The sequence below is a fragment of the Eschrichtius robustus genome, chromosome 7 (assembly GCF_028021215.1).
Source record: "Eschrichtius robustus isolate mEscRob2 chromosome 7, mEscRob2.pri, whole genome shotgun sequence".
Lineage (NCBI taxonomy): Eukaryota > Metazoa > Chordata > Mammalia > Artiodactyla > Eschrichtiidae > Eschrichtius > Eschrichtius robustus.
In genome coordinates, this window is record NC_090830.1 from 113,487,723 (window position 1) to 113,509,963 (window position 22,241).

The 22,241-nt window shown below is 39.6% G+C and overlaps 1 protein-coding gene across 1 annotated transcript in view; it reads right to left on the reverse strand.

Moving 5' to 3' along the window:
- Positions 1–17,944, reverse strand: part of NT5C2 (5'-nucleotidase, cytosolic II) — a 106,337-nt gene extending 88,393 nt beyond the window's left edge. Inside the window, exon 1 of the mRNA XM_068548484.1 lies at positions 17,871–17,944. The gene's annotated coding sequence lies outside the window, so the exon portion shown is untranslated. The remainder of the gene's footprint in view (positions 1–17,870) is intronic.
- Positions 17,945–22,241: the final 4,297 nt, after the last annotated feature.

Here is a 22,241-nt window from a genome sequence, read left to right on the forward strand (position 1 = left end):
CCTTATTAGTAATTACTTTGAAGGCAAAGTTTCACAGAAAGGATTAAAAAGACATGATCCACCTATATGCTGTCTACAAGAGACTCACTTCATATCCAAAGACACAAATTGGTTTTAAGTGGAAGGACAGGAAAAGACATTCTATTCAAATAGTAAGCAAATAGAACTGGAGTGGCTACACTACTATCATGCAAAATAGACTTAAAAAAAAAATTTTTTTTATTTATTTATTTTTGGCTGTGTTGGGTCTTCCTTGCCACGCGAGGGCTTTCTCTAGTTGCGGCGAGCAGGGGCTACTCTTTGTTCAGGTGCACAGGCTTCTCCTTGTGGTGGCTTCTCTTGTTGCAGAGCACGGGTTCTAGGCGTGCAGGCTTCAGTAGTTAGTTGTGGCTTGCAGGCTCTAGAGTGCAGGCTCAGTAGTCGTGGCACATGGGCTTAGTTGCTCCACGGCATGTGGGATCTTCCCAGACCAGGACTCAAACCCATGTCCCCTGCACTGGCAGGTGGATTCTTAATGACTGTGCCACCAGGGAAGTCCCACAAAATAGACTTTTTTTTTTTTTTAATATTTATTTATTTATTTATTTATTTTTGGCTGTGTTGGGTCTTCGTTTCTGTGCGAGGGCTTTCTCTAGTTGCGGCAAGGGGGGGCTACTCTTCATCGCGGTGTGCGGGCCTCTCACTATTGTGGCCTCTCTTGTTGCAGAGAACAGGCTCCAGACGCGCAGGCTCAGTAATTGTGGCTCACGGGCCTAGTTGCTCCGTGGCATGTGGGATCTTCCCGGACCAGGGCTCGAACCCATGTCACCTGCATTGGCAGGCAGATTCTCAACCACTGCACCACCAGGGAAGCCCCAAAATAGACTTTTAAGTAAAAAAAAAAAAAAAAAAAAACTGTTACAAGAGACAAAGAGATGCATTATATACTAGCAAAAGGGTCAATTTGCTAAGAAGATATAGCAATTACAAACATAAATGCACCCAACAAAAGAGCCTCAAAATACATGAAGCAAACACTGACAAAATTGAAGGGGGAAATAGTTGGAAACTATTCCCAACTATAGTGGGAAATAGTTGGGGACTTCAATACCTCACTTCCAACAATAGATAGAACATTTAAAACTAATATTGATAACGATATAGAGGGTTTGAACAAGTATAAACTAACTAGACCTAGGAGACATATATAGACCACTCCACCCAACAACAGAATATATATTCTTCTCAAGTGCACATGGAACATTATCCAGGATAGACCATATGTTCAACCATAAAATAAGTCTTAATAAATGTTTAGGGACTTCCCTGGTGGCGCAGTCGTTAAGAATCCACCTGCTGGGCTTCCCTGGTGGCGCAGTGGTTGAGAGTCTGCCTGCCAATGCAGGGGACATGGGTTCGAGCTCTGGTCTGGGAATCCCATGTCGCGGAGCAAATGGGCCCATGAGCCACAACTACTGAGCCTGCGCGTCTGGAGCCTGTGCTCCTGTGCTCCGCAACAAGAGAGGCCACAATAGTGAGGCCCGCGCACCGCGATGAAGAGTGGCCCCCGCTTGCCGCAACTAGAGAAAGCCCTCGCACAGAAACGAAGACCCAACACGGCCAAAAATAATAAATAAATAAATAAATGAATAATATTTTAAAAAACTAAAAAATAAGAATTTATGTCCCTTTAAAAAAAAAAAAATGAATCCACCTGCCAATGCAGGGGACATGGGTTCAAGCCCTGGTCTGGGAAGATACCACATGCCGTGGAGCAACTAAGCCCATGTACCACAACTACTGAGCCTGCACTCTAGAGCCCACGAGCCACAACTACTGAGCCCTTGTGCCACGACTACTGAAGCCTGCGCACCTAGAGCCCGCGCTGCACAACGAGAAGCCACCGCAATGAGAAGCCCGCGCACTGCAACGAAGAGTAGCCCCTGCTCTCCGCAACTAGAGAAAGCCCGTACGCAGCAATGAAGACCCAATGCAGCCAAAAATAAATAAATTAATAAATTTATTAAATAAATAAATGTTTAAAAAATTGAAATCATACAAAGTATCTTCTTCTATTGTAATGGAATAAAGCTAGAAGTCAATAAGATTAGGAAAACTACAAAATTCACAAATATGTGGAAGTTAATCAGCACACTCTTAAACAACCAACAGGGTCAAAGAAGAAATCACAAGGAAAACTAGAAAATAGTTAAGAGACAAAAGAAAACAAAGACACAAAACACTAAAAACTTATGAGATACAGGGAAGGCCGTACGGACTCAGAGGAAAATTTACAGCTGTAAATGCCTTCATTAAAAAAGAAGAAACATCTCAAATCAATAACCTAACTTTATACCTGGAGGAACTAGAATGGCAAAAAAAAGATGAACAAACTAAGCCCAAGCCCAGCAGAAGGAAGGTAATAATAACAATTAGGGAAGAAATAAATAAAATAGAGAATAAATAAACACAGAATCAATGAAACCAAACGTTCATTCTTTGAAATGACCAACAAAATTGACAAAACCTTAGCTAGAATGACTAGGGAACAGAGATAAGATGCAAATAACTAGAATCAGATGAAAGCAGGGAAATTATTACTGATCACACAGAAATAAAAATCAAATCCAACAATATTTTAAAAGAATAATACAACCAAGTGGAGTCAATCCCAGGAATGCAGAGATGATTTAACATGCTAAAATCAGTCAACGTATTAGCCGACTTAAAAAAAAAAGGAACAAGAAAAACTGTATGATCATCTCAATAGATATAGAAAAAGTATAAGACAAAATTCGACATGCTTTCCTGATAAAAACTCTCAGCAAACTAGTTATAAAGGTAACTTCCTTAGTATGATAAAGTGCATCTACCAAAAACCTACAGGTAACATCATACTAAAAAGGTGAAAGACTGAATGTTTTCCCCCTAAAATCAGGAAAAAAGATGTACAGTCTCACCACTTCTACTCAAAATTGTACTGGAGGTTCTATCCTAGCCAGTACCATCAGGCACCTCTCAGCGTATACAAAAATTAATTCAAAATGCACTGTAGGCCTAAACGTAAAATCTAAGACTATAAAACTTCTAGGAGAAAACATAAGAGAAAGTCTCTGTGAGCTTTGGGTTAGTCAAAATTTCCTAGTTCCAAAACCTAAAGCACAATGGATAAAAGAAAAAAAGTTGATAAATTAGATTCCATCAAAATTTAAAACTTCTGCTCTTCATAAGACACCAAAAAGAGGAAGAAAAAACAAGCTACAACAGAAGAGACAAATTCTCAGCCTCATGGAGCCTACATCTTAGTGGAGGAGTAAGACAGTAACCAAACACACTGTGCCAGGTAGTGGTAAGTGGTATATGGTATAGGTAATACAAATAAGGTGAAGAGATAAAGAATGACAATAATATTGTAGGAAAACCTTGGAAGGTACCTATAAGGAAATAATATTTGTTCAGAGACCTCAGTAAAGTGAGGGGATGATAGATAAAATAAAACAAACAATAAATCAACTTACTACTACGTTGGCATTACAAGTCATGTTAATCTGTTTTGCACATTATGGTTTATATGTATATGAGTGATGCAAAAACATTTAAAATATTTTACTCCCTTAGGAAGTTTAAATATTGTCTCTTCAATCTTGTTTGTATACTCAACTTGTCCCTCTTCATGGCTAACAGAGGAATATAAACAAAACAAAATTGTATTTTCATATTATGTTTCCATTAAAATGTTTTCTATCACTCTTTGGGAGGAAAAGCAGAGGAGTTAAGCTACAGTCTGAGGGAAAGTATTTGCAAATCACAAGTCCGATAAAAGAACATGTATCCAGGCGCTTCCCTGGTGGCACAGTGGTTGAGAATCTGCCTGCCAATGCAGGGGACACGGGTTCGAGCCCTGGTCTGGGAAGATCCCACATGCCGTGGAGCGACTAAGCCCGTGAGCCACAATTACTGAGCCTGCGCGTCTGGAGCCTGTGCTCCGCAACGGGAGAGGCCGCGACGGTGAGAGGCCCGCGCACCGCGATGAAGAGTGGCCCCCGCTCGCCGCAACTGGAGAAAGCCCTCACACAGAAACGAAGACCCAACACAGCCAAAAATAAATATAAATAAATTAAAAAAAAAAAAAAAGAACATGTATCCAGAACATATACAGAACTCTCAAAACTCAAGACAAAGAATCCAATTATTAAAATATGGGCAAAGTGTTTGAATAGACACTTCATCAAAAAAGATATATAGATGGCAAATAAAGACATGAAATGATACTCAACATCACTTATCACCAGGGAAATGCAAATTACAACCATAATGAGATTCTACTACATGCCTATTAGAATGTTTAAAATTAAAAAGTCTGACCGGGGACTTCCCTGGCGGTCCAGTGGCTAGGACTCCGCACGTCCACTGCAGGGGCCACGGGTTCAATCCTGGTTGGAGAACTAAGATCCCGTGTGCTGTGAGGTGCAGCCAAAAAAAAAAAAAAAAAAAAAAAGACTGACCATGCCAAATTTGATGAGGATAAAGAGCAACTAGAACTCCAATACACTGCTGGTGAGAATATAAAAATGGTACAAGCACTTTGGAAAACAATTTGCCATTTCGGTTTTTTTTTTTTGACGCGCTGCTGGTCTTGCAGGATCTCAGTTTCCTGACCAGGGATTCAACCAGACCCATGAAGTTAAAGCCCGGAATCCTAACCATTAGGCCACCAGGGAACTCCCATCATTTCTTTAAAAGTTAAATGTAACACCTACTCTATGTCCCAATCTCTCTACTCCCAAGTAATTGTCCAAGAGAAATGAAAGCACATATCCATATAAAGACTTGCACATGAATATTCAGAGCAGCTTTGTTTGTCATAGACAGAAACTGAAAACAACCCAAATGTCTATGAACAGATGAATGGATATATGTTGTGTTATATCCATACAATGGAATATGATTATGCAATAAAAAGGAATGAACTATTGATATACAACATGAATAAATCTCAAAATTATGCTGAGTGAAAGAAGACAAAAAAATGAGTGCACACTACATGATTTTGTTTACATAAAATTCTAGAAAATGCCAACTAAGCTACCGTGACAGAAAAGCAGATCAGTGGTTGCCTAGAGTGGTGGCGTGAGGTGGGGAGGGGCCCAAGGAAACTTTTGGGTGTGATATGTTCATTACCTCAATTATGGTGACTGTTTCATGGTTATATACATATGTCAAACTTATTGTACCTTCTAAATATATACAGTTTGTTGTATGTATTTATACCTCAATAAAACTGTTTTTTAAAAGTCAGGCTTTTCTTTCCCTCTTTCCTTACAAATTAGAGGTAGTAATTACACTAACAAAAGATTTCCCCCATATATTTTAACTTCTTTTTGTATTACTTTCTTCAAATTATTTGTAGGAAAAATTCAAAGCACTTTCTTGGATCATTCATGGACTAAACAGAATACGTTTTATTTTAAAAATTCAAGTTACAGAGTCTCAGCAAAGATAACACAAGATTTTATTCAACTAAAAATGTAAACATAAATGATTAAATAACCATATTATCACTAATATGAAATAAAATTTGCCATGAAGTCTATATAGTTATGTGAAGGTACAGGGGTGAGATTTTCTTAAATCATCATCTTCAAAAAGTTCCTTATTTGACAGTTTTCCTATGATCTTATCTAACACATGTTAGCATTACTATGACAGACTTTTGGACTCTATTCATAGAGTCAGTCTATCTAATACTTAACTATTTTTCACAGTGACAGTAAAATTATAGACGTTGATTATCATCTGGCAAAAAAAAAAAAAAAAAGTTCCAATAAGTAGGTAAACACTTTATTTGTCACCTGTTTACAGTGTCAAGCTTAATAGTAGTTTTTTCAGTAAGGTACACCAGTGACTAATGCTGAATAAAAAGCTCAAATTTTAATTCCTTCCAAGCAATAGTGGTACAGTTTATATTGAAACAGTCCTTTGTTTCAATAGAAAATATCCAGCCTGCAAAGTAGTTGTATCTGAAGAGTAACAACTGAAATGAACTCTCAGGCATTTAAAATATTTTAGTTTCACACTTTAAAAATATTTCATAGGCAAAACATACATAGTTCCCTTCACCACTAACATCATCCTCCCCCAAAGAAAGGGAAACCAGCTGCCCCAAAAGCTTCAGGCAACTTCTGAAAACAGGAAGCAAAGAGTAACTGAAACTGCAGGGTAAGCCTGGTGAGCAATCTGCAGCCTGGTTAGCACGGCCATTTTAACGTCTCTTTCAGGTCATGTCAGTAGCTCCCTTAGAAAGAAGTAAGTAGCACTTAAACACAGTATGTAGCACAGGTCCGTCAGGCAAAGTGTTTTATACACATGGCAGTTTGAACCAAATATTCATCTTTCAATGGGATTAGTGTGTCACTATAGATAATAGGGTAATGATAACAGTTAAGTAAATATGAACACTCAGTGTTTTACTAAACTTCGCTGGAATTTATCTTGTGTTTGAAATATAAAACTAGTAATTTATATGTTTTATAATCAACCACTGTCATTCTAAGAACAATGAACACTGCTCTGAGACTTGAGTGGAAAGGATAATTTTGAATGGCTTTTTTGAATTTTCTCACCAGCCTGAAATTTATTTTATTTTCATAAATACAACTTTACTTGCATATGACACATATTAAACGAGTTTACTTTATGGGAAAAGAAAATTTAAAGCTATATCGTCCATCTGTATGCCTGGTATCATACTAACATTTTACACATAGCCCCTGATAATCCTAATCCTTGACAGATGAGCAAGTAAAACCAAGAAAATATAGAGGTAAATTAGATGGTTAGATCATTATGTTGCCATAAAGGGTCCCCTCTGTAACAAGACCACAAACCAATTTACTTATTTACTTATTTACTTATTGTATTTACAAATACATTCCCTGGAAAACAAGGGAAGTCAGATCCAAATTTAGATTAATTTGTCTAACAATACTGCTGAAAACCTAAATCACAGTATCTGCAGTTAATAGGGTCACCCCTAACTCAAAGAACAGCACTTTGAAATAAAATTTAGCTTTGAAAGTATTCTTGTAACCTTTGTTCCTTCTAATCATAAAATACATGAAAGAAAAAAATCACATAAAATATTTTAAGATGAAGGAATATTAATTTTTCCCAAAAAGTAAGACTCCTAAAAGTGTGTTAGGTATAAATTGTGTTAAATGTTTCATTAACTCCTATCTTTTAATTTACGAGGAACGGTTTTTTGTTCATTTTTCATGTCATTATTTCTATTCAGAATTCTTTATATCATTTGCCCCAAGTTATACTCTACATTTGTGTAAAAGACCAACATTCACAGTTTACACACCAAGTGATACAGATGGCTAACAAATTCCAGCTAATAAAATCGCACTTACCTATCCACACATACCACTTGCTATCCTCTCACCCCATTTTGTTTTTCTTTTTTGCACATTTACACTTCCAGACATAATGTATTTGACAGTTTGGTACTATCAAGTCCTTTTCTCTAAAATGTAAGTTTCATGAGGGTGACACTTGTTTTGTTTGCTGCTGTATCCCCAGTTCCTTGAACTATAGACTTGATATATACAGGCAGAAATAAACTCCTAAACCTCTACACTTGGAGCACTTTGCTTTCCAGAAGCTAAGTTCTGTGTAAGCCTGAAAATGCAAGAATATTACACAAGTTCTTTTTAATGCTCTAAATGAATCTTCATGAAATCGTACTCTTGGTTCAGAAATGAATAAGATTCTTAGCTTGATTAATGTAGTATTTTGCTAACATTTCGACACCAGGCCTTGGAACAAAAGGCTCCTTGTTCTCTGATAGAAAATAAAGCTGAGAAGAGATCTTGTCAAATAAGAAATGTAGTACCTGTTGCCTGGACAATTTGTTTTTCCTCTTCAAGCAACAACATGCTCCAATCTCTAGTTTGAAACTGTAACTAGAAAATGTAAATTTATTGCATACGTTCCTAAAGTTCCAAAAATATACAAAAAAGACCCGAATTTTAGTTATCCTGAATACTTTACTGCTGCTACTCCTAGAATTCCATTACCTCTGCCATATCACACAGAATGCAATATTTGTTCTACATCCTCATATGAAGGGTGCTTCCAACTGAATGTTTTGAGTAATACCAAACCTTCAACAATAACATGGTTGTTGACAAAAAGGAACAAGAGAGCATGTAAAGAAAACATTTTAAATGACTGGGCTTGAGAATATGTAGTGCAGATCTCCAGTGGATGCCTGAAACTGCGGATAGTACAGAATGCTATATAAACTATATTTTTCCCTATATATACATACATACATATGATAAAGTTTAATTTACAAATTAGGCACATAAGAGGCACATTAACAACAATAACTAATAATAAAACAATTCCAACAATACGCTGTAACAAAAGTTATATGAATGTGGTCTCTCTCTCTCTCTCTCGAAATATCTTACGCTACTGTACTCATCCTTCTTGTGATGATGTGCGATGATAAAATGCCTACGTAATGAGATGCAGTAAGGTGAATGACACAGGCACTGTGATACAGTGTTAGGCTACCATTGACCTTCTGACGATATGTCAGAAGGAGGATCATCAGCTTTGGGTGATCCTGGATTACTGAGCCATGAGGATGACTGTGATTGTGGATCCCAGGCAGGATGGTGCACGATTGCATCACACTACTCAGAACGGCACACAGTCTAAAACTTATGAATTGTTTATTTCTGGAATTTTCCATTTAATATTTTCAGACTATGGTTGACTGCAGGTAACAAACTGTGGAAAGTGAAACTGCAGATAAGGGGGGACCACAATATGATTTTTATTTCTTCAAAACATTGCTATAATTAACTAAGCTATAATTAATTAATTATAATTAAACTATAATTTCAAAAGCATAAAGGTAACAGAGCTGAAAAGTTTTTACATTCAGCTAATATATAACACTTTGCACCTTTAGTAATCATTCTTGAATATTCTTTTAAAAGGCAGATAAAAAATTCTGCTATATTTCAAAAAGAACTCATTCTCTTACCAATGAGCTCCTGGCTCATCATTCAATTTTGTTTTACCTGTTATCTTTCCTCTTTCAAAATAATAAAGAGATAAAAATCAGAAAGGCAGAAATAATCACCATGGTATTTCTACTTTTTTGTATATATACACTCATATTTATGGCGTACTTCACTTATTTGGTAAAAATTCAGAGATACGCATAAGTTCAATGCCTTAGTAATGCTAACATAATAATGGCTAACATTTATTGAGTGCTCACTTTTTTTTCATGTATTATTCTAAGCTCTATACTTATTTTACCTAATTAACTTCTCACAACAACCATATGAATTAGGTACTATTATCTTCATTGTACAAAGAAGAAAACAGCATAGAGAAGTTAAATAATTTGACCAGGGTCACAGAATTATCACACAGAAGGGTCACTTGTAGTGAAGAGTGCAGATTCTGGAGCCATTCTGTCCGGGTTCAAAACCTGGCTCCAACACCAACTTAGCTCTATGTTTGAGCAAATTATACAATCACTTCAGTTTCTTCAACTCAAAAATGGTCAGAGTTGGAACAAGGATTTAATGCATTAATAAGCGCAAGGTGCTAAGAACAGTGGCTGACACACAGTGTGTAATAAATTATTATTTATAATACTAGAGCCCACAGTGTTTAATACTTGCGGCCTCTACACAATGTAGGGGCCTCTGCACAATGTAGTACTTTATGTTTGGAGGAATGTTATAATAGGTTTCTACTTTCAGAGTCAAAACTTCAGAGTGTCAATTATGTGGCAAAGGCTACACAATTTTCACGCATTTTTTCACGTCAATGTAAGTATCCTAAATCTAATCTTAATCTACTATCTGTAGGTTTCTTTTGTTCCCGAAAGCTTAGTTCCACATAGGATTATCTCATCAAACCTACTGCAAAAGTCAATAATCCAAGGTTAAACATATGGCATTTACTGATTTCAGATTTGTGAAAGATGCTGATGTTTCATCTGGGTCTTATTTACAGCATACCGTGCTTAAATTCTTACAAATATATCTTAAAATGTTTACAATTTTCACACAGAATGTTTCAGCTGTTTCAACCTCTACACCTTTAGCATGATCAGATAACTCAAAATTTTCACAATTTAGTGCATAACAAAAGCCATCCAGTCTTTATGAATTTACAGAGTAATTTTATGACAAACACAATGGTAGAAAAAGAATGTGTAACACAAATGCTAATTGAACACCACATTAAAGGTAGACTAAGCAGAAAAAATAAACAGCATTTATAAGCCTAAATATAAAAAAAGCAAAACCATGCAACTTTTAGAAGAAAACAGAGACGAAAAGCCCTATGACATCAAGGTAGGGAAGGTTTTCTTGGATAAAAGACAACACAAACCATAAAGGAAAAGATAGACAAATCTGAGTATGTTAAAATTTAAAGCTTCTTCCTGCCAAAAACATTTAGTCTGAATTTAAACATCTAAGGAAATGATCAGACAAATCCAAATTGAAGGACATTGTACAAAACAACTGACCTGGACTCTTCAAATATATCAATACTATGAAAACAAACAAAAGTCTGGGGACCTGTTGTCGATTAAAAGTAACTAAAGGGGGGCTTCCCTGGTGGCGCAGTGGTTGAGAATCTGCCTGCCAATGCAGGGGACACGGGTTCGAGCCCTGGTCTGGGAAGATCCCACATGCCGCGGAGCAACTAGGCCCGTGAGCCACAATTACTGAGCCTGCGCGTCTGGAGCCTGTGCTCCGCAACAAGAGAGGCCGCGATAATGAGAGGCCTGCGCACCACGATGAAGAGTGGCCCCCACTTGCCACAGCTAGAGAAAGCCCTCGCACAGAAACGAAGACCCAACACAGCCATAAATAAATAAATAAATAAACCCAAAAGTTAAAAAAAAAAAAAAAGTAACTAAAGGGACATGGCAACTAAATGCAACTCATGATCCTGGATCAGGGGTGGGGTTGGAGATTAAGTATAAAGGTCATTATTGGGACAATTGAGAAATTTTTAATATGCACTGTATATTAGATAATAATGTTGCATTCATATTAAATGTGATAATCATACTGTAGTTTTGTAGGACATCCTTGTTTTTAGGATATTCAAGTATATCTTTTAAGAGATGAAGTGCCATGATGTCTGCAAATTACTTTTAAATGGTTTAGGAAAAAAATGTATATATGAAATAAAAAGTAAATATGACAAAATGTTAACAGTTGGTGAATCCAGGTGAAAGATACAAGTGTATTCATTGAACTATCACTGCACTTTTTTGTAGGACTGAAATTTTTCAAATAAAAAGTTGGAATAAAAATGTAAAACTTATGCACAACAAAAAGTAAAGAGCAACCACTGAGAAGATTTTTGCAACATCGTAACTGAGAGAGGATTAGTATAAAGTCGAGATAAAGAGAGCTGCAAACTAATGATGGAAAAGAAAATGGAAAAAAAAAAATGAGCCAACAGAAAAAAGAATGAAGCAATTTATAGAAAAGAAAACCTTACAATAAATGGATGCAAATGGAATAAATCCTTACAATAAATGGAAAAGCAAATTAAAATGAAATTTAATTTGATTTTAAAATTTAAGAGTCTGGCAATATCAATGTTTGTAAGGATATGGTAAAAAAGGAACTCTCACAACCTGCTGATGGGTGTTTTGTGTTTCGTATTTTGGAAAATAATTCAGCTTTATTTAATAAAGGTGAAGATCCTCATACCCTACCACCTAAGAATTCCCTAGGCTTAGAATTCTCTCTCACACATGTAAACAAGATGACATATCCAAGAATGTTTATTACAGCACTGTTACTAACAGCAAAAAAGGCAGAAACCCCTAAATATTCATAAACAAACTGGCTTATTCATATAATGCAATATTATAGAGAAATTAAAATGAATGAACTAAAGATATATCTACCAACATGGATATGTAGCAAAAACAATGTTAAATAACATCACTAATTATTAGGGAAATGCAAATTAAAACCACAAAGAGATATCACCTCTCACCTGACAGGAAGGCTACTATCAAAAAAAACAAGAAATAACAAGTGTTGGTGAGGATGTGGAGAGAAGGGAACCCTCATACACTGTTGGTGGGAACGTAAATTGGTGCAGCCACTATGAAAGATAGTATGGACATTCCTCAAAAAATTAATATGATCCAGCTATCCCACTTCTGGATATTTATCCAAAGAATACGAAAACACTAATCTGAAAACAGATACATGCACCCCTATGTTCATCCCGGCATTATTTACAATACCCAAGATTGGAAACAACCTAGTGCCCATCAGTGGATGAAAAGATGTGGGGTATATATATATACACATACAATGAAATACTACTCGGCCATAAAAAGATGAAATCTTGCCATTTGCAACTACATTGATGGACCTTAAGGATATCATGCTAAGTGAAATAAGTCAGATGGAGAAAGACAAATACCACATGATTTCACTCATGTGGAATATAAAAAACTAATAAACAAACAATAAATAAATGAACAAACCAAACCAAACAAAAACATAGAACAGAGTAGTAGTGAGCCACAGGGGGAGTGGGAGGGGGAGGGCAAAATGGGTAAAGGGGAGCAACTGTACGGTGATGGACGAACACTACATTTTTGGTGGTGAGCAAAGGGTATACAGAAGTAGAAATAAAACACTGTACTTGTGAAACTTATATAATGTTATAAATCAATGTTACATCAATAAAATAAATTAAAAATGAACGAATAGCCCCAACATTGGGACAGACTTGGAAACACAGGCTGGGCAAGAAGTTAAACATTGCCCACCCCCCCAAAAAAAATCTTCATATGAGCTTCTTTCATCAGTGCTTTATCATAAAATCATATCTTCAAAAAAAATAAAAACAATGTTGAATAAAAAACAAAGTTGCAGATTCATGTGCATAATACATTAAACAAGAGTATATGCACTTTCAGGGATATATACATATTAGTAAAAGTATACAAACGTAATGGGAATGATAATTACTGAATTCATGACAGGGAAAGAGAGGGGAATAGGATCAGCAAGGATTCATACAGGCCTCAACTGTATCTGTAACTTTATCCCTTTGAAAAATATAGTAAATTGAAAAGAAAGACTACACAATTAGAAAATGGGTAAAAAAAACCACAAAATAAATATGATGGCCTATAATTAAGATGATCATTACATTATTTCCTATATTTTGAAATATTTCATATTTTTGAATAAATTTATATTAAAACATTAAAGAAACCACATTAAACTGAACCAAGGAGCTAATTAAAAAACATACACTCCACTGGACATTGGAAACAGAAATACTAATACAGCGGTCACTCTGTATCCGTGGGGGTTGGTGCCAGGACACCCCCCCAATCACAGATACCAAAATCCAGGATGCTCAAGCTCCTTACATAAAATGGCGCACTACAGTCGCCTCTCTGTTTTTTTTCCCCTGCTCTGCATCCAGATACGACGGGCCTACTGTACCCAACAAATTTACCAAGATGTATATTCTATATGTATATAAATATAAATGTATATATATATATATATATACACACACACACATATATTTTTAGCCATTAAACTTCAGGCACCAGATTTCAGTCTTCTCTTTCCAAGGAGATCCTGACACAGCAGGCTTTTTCATCTCACACTCCTGATAATGCTTCCCAATCAAAAGAAACACACAAAAGGTAGGAACAAATAGTTCAACACTCTCCAAGGCAATTTAATCCTTTGGAGTATGCATTCCACCTAAAAGGGGGGCTATTTTGCTGCTCTGCTGGCAATTTTGCTATTTGGTGGGGGGTGGGGTGGGGGTGGGAGTTGCTGCTAAAGTTGTTTTCCACAGAAAGGAAAAGAAAAAACAGCCACTGCAAACCTTGGTAACCAATCATAGAACACAAATTTCAAATGGTAAGAAGTCATATAAGATTTACTGTGCGGCTTCCCTGGTGGCGCAGTGGTTAAGAATCTGCCTGCCAATGCAGGGAATACGGGTTCGAGCCCTGGTCCAGGAAGATCCCACATGCCGCAGAGCAACTAAGCCCGTGAGCCGCAACTACTGAGTCTGCGCTCTAGAGCCTGTGAGCCACAACTACTAAGCCCATGCGCCGCAACTACTGAAGCCCACGCGCCTAGAGCCAGTGCTCCTCAAAAAGAGAAGCCACCACAATGAGAAGCCCGCGAACCGCAACGAAGAGTAGCCCCTGCTCGCCGCAACTAGAGAAAGCCCAGTCGGCGCGCAGCAACAAAGACCCAATGCAGCCAAAAATAAATAAAATAATTAATTTTTTAAAAATGCTTTAAAAAAATTATTTAAAAAAAAGGATTTACTGTGTCAAATAACAAGGACCTTAGCACTGCATAACAATTTGCTATCAATTTCCTTAAAGCAAATAATTTTTCAGGTCTGAACTTAAAAAACAAAACAAACACCAGCTACTCATAAATAAGAGTTGTCTTACTTTATTAATTCTGCCCTATCTTCAAGAAACCCATGTAGCATATCTTGTAAACAGTTTACTAGAATTTCTCTCTCCAGGTTTTTTTTTTATTAATTAATTAATTAATTTATTTTTGGCTGTGTTGGGTCTTCGTTGCTGCGCACTGGCTTTCTCTAGTTGCGGTGAGGTGCGCGGGTTTCTCACTGCGGAGGCTTCTCTTGTTGCGGAGCATGGGCTCTAGGCGTGCGGGCTTCAGTAGTTGCGGCTCGCAGGCTCTGGAGTGCGGGCTCAGTAGTTGTGGTTCACGGGTTCTAGAGTGCAGGCTCAGTGGTTGTGGCACACGGGCTTAGTTGCTCTGCGGCATGTGGGATCTTCCCGGACCAGGGGTCAAACCCGTGTCTCCTGCACTGGCAGGCGGATTCTTAACCACTGCGCCACCAGGGAAGTCCTCCCTCTACAGTTTTATCTCATAGTATTGCTCTACCAAACCCTTTGCTTTAGTGAGAACAATCTATTCAGTAAACCCTCAATATATCCACTTTTGCATCCTCTCCCTACTCTCAAGTGTCACCTTCTCTATGATGTTTTCCCTGATCCCACCAACCTACAGTAATCTCTCCACTTTGAATGAAAAAAAAACAGAATAGCTAACATTTACAGAGAATTTAATGTGTGCCTGTATTGCTTCAATGGAGTTATCCCATTCACCCCACACAACTCTGTGAAATTTGAAATTTGTTCTATTTTTCCCTTTTTCATGGTGAGAGAAACTGAGTGAAGCTCTCTACGGTTAAGTTCTCCAAGGGTGCATGGATGGTAAGTGGCAAAGCCAGGTCTCAAACCCAGACTCCAAAACCCAGGTCCTTAAACATATGTGATGCTGCCTCCTGGCTCACGTGCCTTTGCATTGATGGCCTTTACTGCTCACATGTCATTTAACATATGCCATGTGATATTTAACATTTTGTGTTCCGAGATGTCTAAGCAGCTCAAAATATTACATTCATTCAACAAAAATTTACTGAGAGCCTGTATGCCAGGCATTGTTGACTACTGGGCATAAAAGCATGTTACAGAGCCTCCACAAATGAAAAGTAGATGAATTCTCTAGACACATGGACATCCCAAAAATGTGGGGAACTGCAAAATTTTACATATGTACACAGCAATTATAACTACATAAAAATTATATGTACATAAGAACTGGAAAAGATATGATATTTATTTATCATAAATAACATGATAAAGTTGGTTGTTGTTTTTTTTTAACTATTGAATTTAAGCTTTTTGGTAAGAGAGGTAAGCAATAAAAAGATGTACTTTTTTAAAAAAAAACATGTTTTGTGTGCTTTCTTTCCCCCATTAAACAGTAGAAATAGCCTAGAGACAGATGAATGAACATTCCTCCTAACATTCTACTGTAATTTGGCTTTCTTTAGGAAGATACACCTGGTATCACTAGTAAGGTTTGCAGATACCCTATGTAAGTATCTATATAAATCTTCCTACAATTATAAACTTTTGGAAACTTGAGGCTGATTGTAAATTTGCAAACAATGGAATCAAATCTTAGAACGGAATGAACCCTTGCAAACAACTCCTTTGGCCCTCTCATTTTACAGATTAGCTAATCACTTAATTCTAAATATCTAAAATCTGGGGACTTCTCTGGTGGCGCAGTGGTTAAGAATCCGCCTGCCAATGTAGGCGACACGGGTTCGATCCCTGGTCCAGGAAGATCCCACATTCCTTGGAGCAACTAGGCCCACGTGCCACAACTACTGAGCCCCCATGCTGCAACTACTGAAGCCCGCGTGCCTAGAGCCCGTCCTCTGCAACAAGAGAAGCCACCGTAAGGAGAAGCCCGCGCACCGCAACGAAGACCCAACGCCGCCAAACATAAATAAATAAAATAAATAAATTTATTTAAAAATTAATTAATTAAATAAAATCTAAAGTCTGGGTTGATGAGAGTAATGCAGCACCTATACTGAAATGTAGTGGCTTAGACTGCAATAGAAATGCATTTCAAAAATAAAGTCCGTGTGCGCTAGCATCAGCCCAGCATGTAGAGTTCTGCTTTTAATTACAAGCTGTGTCTTCTTGAACTTAACCTCTTCAGGCCTGGATGTCTTCATCTGGATAAATTCTAACCAGTGCTGAAAAGTGTCGAGGTAAATATCTAAAAAGACCTCAATAACATTAAGTTTCCACGGTAAATAGCACTGTTTCACATTACAGTTACCAGAGTTTGCATCCGCTGCCTTAAGAGGCAAAATGAACAGTATATACGCATTATGAAACAAGTTCAATCAAGAAGAACCTGTCCGCACCCGAACACGCACACGCGCGCGCACACACAACCCTATAATGGTGACTAGTCATTGCAGAGCACTGCACTTAACAATGCATCCTCAAAATAACGGCCCAAAGCCGGGAAAACAGTCTGACATCCAACTCTACCTATTGCCTTTATTTTTATTTTTTTATTTTTTCCTACTGCCTTTAAAAGCTAAGGCCTACCGAAGTAAAAGCCCCCAAACGTCATGCTTACAACTAATGGTTTAGGCCTCGGATTTGCATCTCACTCTCGGCTCTCGAGGGCTTCAGGGTACCCCAGGAAAAGGAAAGGAATAGACTGCCACCGGACAGTTGGCCCCTGACTTGGGAGCCACTGGGAAACAACTAGCACTTTTTTTTGCGGCGGCCTGCAAATCGGTGTGAGCTTTCCAGGAAGTGCTGCAAACGACGAAACGGGCATGTGGGCTTTCAGTTGGCAATTTCTGGTGGTTCTTGCTACAACACTGTCAACCTTGCATCCTAACACAGCGGCTGGCTAGTTCCTCGGGGTTGACCGGGAACGCGCAAGGGGTGGGGAGGTCCATTAACAGGGCGGAAAGGCAGGCTTCGGGTGCGGACGGGAGGAGGCCAGGCGTCGGCCGTAAAATATACGCAGAACTGAGTAAAGAGGTGTCCGTCCGAGGCGGGATGGGGGCTGCCACCAGCGTGAGGGAAAAGCGGGGCACCGGGCCGGAAAGCGGCGAGGCGAAGGGCCGCGCTCCGAGGGTAAGGCGGCTCCCAGCGAGCCCAAGGCCAGGAAACAATGGCGCAAGCGTGACGTGGGGCCGGGGGCGTCGCCGCAGCGCGGAGCAAGGGGCTGCTCCGAGGCCGGGGCGACCTGGGGCTGGAGACGTGCGGGGTCCGCTGGCTCTCAGGCGGGCGCCCGGACGAGCGGGGCCTGAGGGGCGTAGCGGCCGGGTAGGGCCGAGGCGGGGGCAGGCGGGGGGCCCTGGCCCAGGTCGCGCGCTCTGCCGCGCACTCTCCCTCGCTCCCTTGCCCGCCCGCTCCTTCCCCTCCCGCCCGCGGGTCCCGCCGCACTCACCAGCCCCACCGCACGGCAGCAAACCCAGAGCGCAACTGCCGCAGCCGCCCGGGCGCGCGCCCTCCCAGCCCCCGCCGCCCCGGCACCGCCCCCGGCTCGCGCCCGGCCAGGGACCAGCGCGCTGTTCCGTCCCCCAGCTCCGCCGCAGAACCCGGCCTCCGCGACGCTCCCTGGCCGCGCTGCGGGAGTGGAACCGCGAGGCGGGCCTGCGTCCCGGTCCCTTGCCTGGGTCTGGGGATCTTCAAACAACAGGACATTGCCCGCTGCTGAGCTGTGGGGTGACGCACGTTGACAACCCTTCCATGTCCTTTAGGTCTCCATCCCTGGGCCTTCTGCAGGGCCCTGGACTACCTCACTTATACTCCGACGCTTTCTCTTAGGGGGGTGGGGGCATCCGTTTTCCCAGCCACATAATCTTCCAGTCGAACGGACCTCAAAAACCCTCTGGTCCAGACTCCCATACCACGCCTGAATCCCAATGATGACTGAAAGTACCGGCTTTGGAGTTTGTCAGAAAGGGTTGGAACCCCAGTTCCACAACTTGCCAACTGTGTCACTTTGGGTGATACATCTAACTTCATCATACCTAGTTCCCTCATCTTCAATATAGGGGTGGCTAACAACAGTACCTACCTCATGGGGTGGTGACAGGATGAAATAAGATAACAGAGGTAAGATCCTCGGCACAGTCCTGGCACATGGCACTCAAGAACTGTTCATTATTATATCAACTCCCACCCACCCACCACCAACTCGCATCTGAAAGAAGACTCCTCAGTGACAGAAGGCCACTATTTCCAGAGCAATGCATTCCTTAGTCTCGGCAGTTCTGACCAGCCAGAAGGTGTTTCTTAAGCGTCCACTCTCTGGCCCAAGTCCTATCCTTTGGAGCCTCAGAGAACAAACAGGTCTAATCTCTCTCCCACCTTCCACTTTTCAGATACTTGAAGACTTCTGCCCAAAGTCTTCTCTCTTCCAGACCAGTATCTCCCATTCCTTCCATTGTTTCTCCTTTGTCCTCGTTTTGAGGGTCTTTGTCCTCATTCTTCTCACGCACCTACTCAGTTTGATTGTGGCTACTTTAGAGTATGTTGCCCAAGACTGAACCAAATGTTTGTGGTACCATCAGAGCAGAGCAGGACTGTAGCTTCCTCCTTATACTGCCTTGCATTCAAGCAATAAAGTTCTTGGTGCCTGCACTACTGACTCATTGAACTTATAGTCAGCTAAAACCTCCAAGACTTTTTAATAAGTGCTCTGCTGGAGCATTTCTACCCTCTCGTGTTTTTGAGCCAACTTCAGGTCGGCTGAGGACAGGGCTTGGGGCTCTAACCTACTAGAGTTTTCAGGATATGTGGGGAGAAGAAATAGGAGTTGGAAGGTAGTCTGACACTACCTTTAAACCAAGGGCACATGGAAAAAGGCCAGAGTTTGTGTCTAAAGACCGTGGCACTAAGCAAACAGGAAAAATATATATATGCAATGTGATCTCATCTGAGCAAAAAATGTGCATGCACACACACACACAAGACTAGAAAGAAATATGTAAGTATGTTCATAGTGGTTTTCTTTCAGTGATAAGACTTGGGGTGGTTTCTTTTATTCTTTATACTTTTTCATAAATTTCCCAGATTTTCTACATTGTTTATATTACTTTTATAATCAAGAAATTTGTTTCCAAAAGGAAAAAACCAGAAAAAAAAATTTTTTTAATCAGAGAGATGAAATAACTTGAAAAAAATGGGAAACAAAGTTAAGAGATAACAGGCTAGGAGAAAACATTTGTAATATATAAAACAAAGGATATGTATGTGGAACATATAAAGGACTCAACAAATCAATAGAAAAAAAATTCACTAGAAAAATGGGCAAATGTAAATAGGCAGTTCACAGAAAAAAAAATATAAATTGCCAATAAGAATACAAAAAGATGCCCAACCTCAGTAGTAACCAGGGAAATGGAAATTAAAACAGAAATTGGCAACAATTTTTAAGCTTCATGATATCAAAAGAATGTAAATTGTCACAGCCATTTAAAGGGCAATTGGACAACATCTATTAAATCCGCGTCTCAGCAATGCCACTTCTAGTTATCTACCATAACTCCATGTTATGGAGGTATGTACAAGGATAATTACTATGATACTGCTAATAAAGAAAATTTGGAATCAGCCATAATGCCCAGCAATAGGGGAATGGCTAAATAAAATGTAGAGTACTCATATAATGGAATTCTGTAGAGAATTTTAAATAAATGACCTTGATCTATATATGTTAATATAGATCTATCTCAAAAGCATATTGTTGAATGAAAACAGCAAATTGCAGCATGAGATTGATTGACTGATTTGATACTTTTTAAAAACTCTCCCCAAAATGCATAACTTTAGATTAATCATGAAAAATCATCAGACAAGCCCAAATTGAGGGATATTCTACAAAATACCTGACCTGGACTCTTCAAAAGTGTTAAGGTCATGAAAGCCAAGAAAAGACTGAGTATTATTACAGATTGAAGGAGACTAAGGAGACAAGACAACTAAACACAATGTGGGATCCCGGATTGGATCTTGGAAAAGAAAAGGAACATTAGTGGGAAAACTGGTGAAGTTCTAATAAAGTCTATAGTTTAGTTAATAGTATTGTTCCAATGTTAACTTCTTCGTTTTGATGACTGGAGTTATGTAAGCTGGTAGCACTAGGACAGGCTGAGTGAAAGGTACACTGAAACTTTCTGTACTATCTTTGTAACTCTTCTGTAAATCTTAAATTATTTCAAAATAAAAAGTTAATATAAAACACAGAAATACCATTATTTCTTATCCTCCCTGCTATAGACAATATTTGTGTCCCCTCTAATTTCATATGCTGAAACCTCATCCCCAGTGTGATGGTATCTGAAGGTGGGCCTTTGGGAGGTAATTAGGTCATGAGGGCAGAGCTCTCATAAATGGAATTAGTGTCCTTATAAAAGAGATCCCAGAGAGCTGCCCACTCCCTTCTGCCCTGTGAGGACACAGCAAGAAGACAGCTGTCTCTGAACCAGGAAGTGGGCCTTCACCAAACACCGAATCTGCTAATACCTTGCTTTTGGGCTTCCCAGACTCTAGAACTGTGAGAAATAAATTTCTATTATTTATAGACCACCCAGTCTCTGGTATCCTGTTATAGCAGCCTGAACTAAGACAATTACATATTAAGTTTGTAAAAGATTTTCAAAACAGATTGTAAGGCTACCTGCCAAACTCTTTTATCAGAGGTTACCTTTAAGACAGGGATAAAGGACCAAGATTGTGGATAATGTTCAAAGGGGGTATTAGCTTTAGTTTTAATGTTTTAGAAGATAAATGTACTCATGCATTGCATTTTTTTAAAAAAATAAATTTATTTATTTATTTTGGTGGCATTGGGTCTTTGTTGCTGCACGCGGGCTTTCTCTAGTTGCGGCGGGCGGGGGCTACTCTTCGTTGAGGTACGCGGGCTTCTCATTGCGGTGGCTTCTCTTGTTGCGAAGCACGGGCTCTAGGCGCACGGGCTTCAGTAGTTGTGGCGTGCGGGCTCAGTGGTTGTAGCGCACAGGCTTAGTTGCTCCGCGGCATGTGGGATCTTCCCGGACCAGGGCTCAAACCCGTGTACCCTGCACTGGCAGGCAGATTCTTAACCACTGCGCCACCAGGGAAGTCCCATGCATTGCTTTTTTAATCAAAAATTAATTTTACAAAGGCAAAAGGACAAGATACCTGGTCTCATGACTTTCAGGAGTAAGACAAGCCATGCCAACTACGAAACAACCTTCTAACAGAGGGTTGGGGAGCCTGAGGAAGCAATGAAGAGCCTTAAGTGGCTTGCTTGGTGTCTCTGACTTGACATTGGCGGAAGGGCCCAGGCAGTACTTGGCAGGAAAGGCCATCCCACTGTGGCCTTGGATGGCTTCTCACCAAACTCCCTGCCCAAGCACCCACATGGCTACGCTACCCCTCTGATTAACACAATTTCCCCCTAGAATACCATAAACTCTGAGTCACCCAGAATGTGAGCTGCGTTTACAGGTCACTCATCAGTTTTCTGCTTCTTGGCAGAATCCCTCAGAGAAACGCAAGCATTGCTCAATACCCTGGCCTACGGCCTAGAAACAGCCTGCCCCCAGATCTTTCTCCCAGGAAGTATTCAGTCATAGATCTCCAATCAGCCACCTTGGAAGTCTCCTCTCTTTTTCATCCATCTTTCTCTAACAGCACAGGGTCAGCACTTACTGTGATAATGCATTATTCGAGGAGACAATCAGAAAACATTTAGTCCAGCTAGAAACATCTAGTCCAAGTTGAGAGACAGGACATCCATGTAAGACTTAGGAGCACCTACATGTCTTCA